Here is a 4,723-nt window from a genome sequence, read left to right as displayed (position 1 = left end):
AGCATTTTGCAGATCATTAAGTGGTGAGTTTCAGCAATTTATGTCACCAGACAGCATTTTGCAGATCATTAAGTTGGCTGCCGGTCCATTCCAGACAACTCCGGATTTACATCTACTGATATCAAATACTCTCAGGTGACAGGTGCACCAATGATGAACTAAACGAAACAAGCTCAGCAAACATCTGTTCCTGACTCATGAATTCGAAGCCGGCTGTTTAATCAAATCTCAAAAACATGAACATAAACTAGCTAGGGGACACACCGCTGCACCTCATGGATTAAAACCTTACCTCCGAAGGGAACGCGGTCTGATTTCCACCTTCATCCCATTCATGGATTTCAAACTTGAGATCAAAAACGCTTTTCAATGTCGAAATCTTGCACAACGCTTAGCTTCAGCTTCAACACCTTTAGTTAATCGGTTTGAAACTTTTAACCAGCTCCGTCTCTTTCGATTTCGAACTTGTGCACGATGCTTTGCTTGCCGCTAATTCGGCCTCTAGATGGCGGAGACGTGGTAGATCTCCCACCAGCCTTCTCACCTCACCGGCGATTCCATAGAAGCCCTTCGGTTTTAACCAAACGGTGACAATGACGAGGGGAACGAGCGTCATCTGAGAAATCCCATCGATGCCCCTCAGGTTTCGTCTCCGCCGATGAAAAGTCACCACGTGTTTAAGCCCACTCATGGCGTACAGAACTACGGCGTAGTCCAGCGCTTTCCTAAATTAATAGGCATTTTCCCATGATTTGATGCATCTCCAATGTAATACAAAAAACTATTAAATTCTTTTTCTGTTGTGATTTGTGAATTATCAGGGAATAAATATTGCCCAAATGAAAAGACATTTATTTTAAAATTTCATTTAATTAGGCTTAATGATGATCGTAGGGTGAAATTATATTTCCGACAGTTATCATCAATTTAACTAATTAATGTGTTCAAGAGGGTAAATCCTAACATACACAAACAAAGCACTTAATTTTCCCTATATGGTGTCAGTGAGCCGTGGCTTAGTTGGTTAAGGTGTTTAACTAACAACTTTGAGGTCACGGGTTCAAATCTCACGGACATATGTAGGGTGTGTGAGTTATTAATAAAACGTTTTTTTTTAAAAAAATAAAAATTTCCCTATATGGTCATTCTTTCTATTAATATTAGAGCTGGGCACGGTCTCAGACCGGCACCTAAATAGTGAAGCCCGAGCCCGGACTGACAGGTGTGCAGACGAGTCGGTTCCTTAAAAATTTTCAAGACCGACATAAGCCTAGACCGGCATAAACCGAGCCAGTCTTGCCGGTTTTTGGCCTTTTTTAGATGAAGCGTGACTAGACGTCGACGCTCTGCCTCTCCAAACAGAAACCAAAAGGCTTACCTTTTCACCATCTCAAGTCGACCTTCCCAAGGATCTGACTGATCGAAAGCTCAACTTCTTCAGATCCAACCAACTCTTCCATGCATCTACACCATCTCCAAGTCCGATTCACCTCCCTCTGTTTACACTCAAATTAATATTTTACTGGACATTAATTGTCTATGTGAATATTAGTTAAATTCGTGGTCCACGTCACACCGGCGACCCAAGTAATGTTGGGTTTAGAGGCGGGTTACCTCGCCTACGATCTGATGCAGACTGGATATATGGTTCGCGTACGGACCTTCACACATAAGAAGGACTAAAGTTGGCGGGCGAGCTAGATATAGTTCGCATACAATGACCTCACGTGATTGGAGAATTAAGACTTGAATTACTGGCGAGCTGGGCGCATGCGAAGTGGTGGTCAACAAGGGATTTTTGTCCTTAGTTGTAGATATATGATTATATGTGCAAGGATGTACACGTCTCTGGTGCAATTGGTCATTCAATTATGAGTGGTATACATACCATTCAGTGATACAAGGAAGCATGTATAATTAAGGAGTCTTCTCCTTGAGTTGTATTCGGCTTCGCGCAGAGACTTCGCCAAGAAACAAGAAAGGATCACTTCGCATGAGAGCATGAGTTGTTGGCGAGCTCGAATACAAACAATGAGGCGAGCTCGAATACAAACAATGAGGCGAGCTCGAATACAAAACAATGAGGCGAGCTCGAGGATACATGCGAGGATTCATGCGAGCTGGAAGGACTTCACATCGCAAGGATAAGAAAGGGAGTTATCCAAGTTGACCGGTCAACTGTGTTTAATCGCTTGGTGGAGGAGACTTCGCCTAGAAGTCTTGGATTCCTGGACGTGAATGACACTTTCAAAGTTGTCTTATCTACATGTATATATATTGCAAGTGCAATTAGTGCATGGATGAGAGACGTAAGCTATATGTGATCCATGCATACGTCCATGACAAGAAGGTATCCTAAACCAACTCTACTACCTTCAAGAAGAGCAACGGCGAAGAGTTGATAAGGACTGCCTATGATGCAACATTATCGTTGAAGACTCCTACAAGTCTTCGACATGTTTTGGGCCAATACCTGTGGCCCTATATAGCTCTATATAAGAGAGTTCGAGGATCTAGTTTAAGACTCAACAACACAACAAATCAACAACTCAACAATTACAAAAACAATACCTTCAACACAGTTGAACCTCAAGACGCTCCCCGGAGCTTTGCTTTCGTTTCCCTGTACGCTCTCCGACGCTTTGTCTTTTTTCCTCTCCTTTCCAATTGAAGCTCTGCTCGACCCTACGTCGAGTATCGATATTGTGACGCTCAGGCGGACTACTGTAAGTCCTTGCCCAGTACGCAAGGCGAATCTGAAGAACCCTGCGGTGGAGTTGGTGCTCTCTCCATCCTTAGTCGCTTGATTAGAAGCAGAAGGCTAAGCGCACCTCGCTACTACAACCATTATTTTCCGCGTCCGCGCGGTGGCACGCTTGGAACGACTAAAAGAGACTTTGCATGCCCAGAATTACTGGTGTGGCCAAAAACACCCTCTCCTCCCTCACCTCCCTCTCCTTCCTTTGAGCCTGATAATCAAAATCAAAAACCAGAATTCAAACAAACTGCAAAGGCGATGGAAGACCATAATCACAATAAGACCGCGAAAGAGATGGAAGCTGAGATGGGTTTTGGAAAACTGAAACGGAGAGGGAATGAGAGATTAGAATTCGTACCAGAGGTAGTGGGCGACTTGGTGTCTTGGTTTGTGATAAGAGGCAGACGATGATGACTGGTGAGGCGTCAATGCGTCCTAGAGTGGCGAGTCTGCAACAGCGTAGACTAGAGAGGCAGAGGCGCAGTCGTTTCTAATTTTGCGTGGAGTGACTTGAGTCTGAGAGTTGACTCTTTAGGTTTAGGGTCTTTAGATTTTAAGATTCCAGTGCGGTTAAGTATATAATACTAGTGTAGGGTTGCTATAATTGCCCAATTATAGTATGAAACATGTGTAAGTCACTAAGTCGGGCTTTCAGGCCGTAAAGGTTTTCTGAATTCGACGGACTGGGACCAGCCCGTGTACAACAAGGCCCGGCCCGAACATCATAAAAACATACAAGGGCCTGGAAAAAAGCCTAGACCGGCGGGCCGGTCCGGTTCGGTTTTTTTTCTTCCTCGGTTTTTTTGCCCGGCCCTAATTAATATAGATCCATTATGGATAATGAAACAGTTTGAAACTGTTGAAGTAAGCTGAGCTAAATAATTCCTAAACGTGGGTACCAAACGTGCACAAAAGGTGCTAGAAGTTAGAAAAATGTCGATTCATAACACCAAAAAAACAAGTCATGCATGGACCCTAACAATCTGCTTTTATCACTCGATCACTGAAATATAACATCCCTCACCAGAAGGGCATGTACATATACAAGCACTGACTAGTGACCAACTGAGCAACAATCAATTGGGGGATGACACAATTTCTATTATATATGAACCAGTACAACACCCTGCACAGTTGCTAGAGGCTTTTCCCGTTATAGATATGTTGGCCGGTGCCGGTACGTAGTCGGACGATTCTCTGGAAATATTAATTCGTCATTGTCATCATGTTCATATATATATAGAACAAAGAGACGTACACGTATCAGTATATACAGATCGAGCTATATCTCCAGGCACCAGGGCCATGCATATAATTTGACCAGCGTATGCCAGAAGAGGTCGCCATTCACTACGTCACAATAGTCTATAGACGATAGGTTTCAGACGACATAATTTTTTGATTCTGTCGTCTGAAACATTTCAATGAACACATACGACAGAAAATTAAACTTATGTCGTGTGAAAATGGTAAAAACTCATGAATTTGAAGGTGTTGCAATTTTTTTGCAAGTTAAAAAACTCAAACGACATAAAACTGTTGTCTACAAACAGCACAATTTCATTTGAAAAATATATAACAGTCTCAATAATTTTGTCATACTTAAGACTACATTTTTATGTCGTCTGAATGCTTTGGAAAACAAAGACAACTCAAATTGACCTACCTTTAAGGCCGCGCGTTTGACAATTAGCGAAACTCAAAACCTAGCTCTCAAAACAGAGTTCTCAAAACGCGAGGAACACTTTCCCCTCTCTCTATTTCCCTCTTCGTAATGAAAGCGAGATCTATTTCTCAAAACTGCGATTCGAAGCTGTCATTGACCAGTAAATCCTCTGATTCAGGAGCTCTCCTTCTCACCTTTTTGGCTTTCTCAGAGAAAGGTCGTCAGAAAAGGTTTTTTGTTTAGTTGCAACTCCAAGTGACTATCTGGTAAACCTCTTTATCAATCGATGAGGATTTTTT

Source organism: Fragaria vesca, linkage group LG2, assembly GCF_000184155.1.
Source record: "Fragaria vesca subsp. vesca linkage group LG2, FraVesHawaii_1.0, whole genome shotgun sequence".
NCBI lineage: Eukaryota > Viridiplantae > Streptophyta > Magnoliopsida > Rosales > Rosaceae > Fragaria > Fragaria vesca.
Note: the sequence above shows the minus strand (reverse complement) of the source record.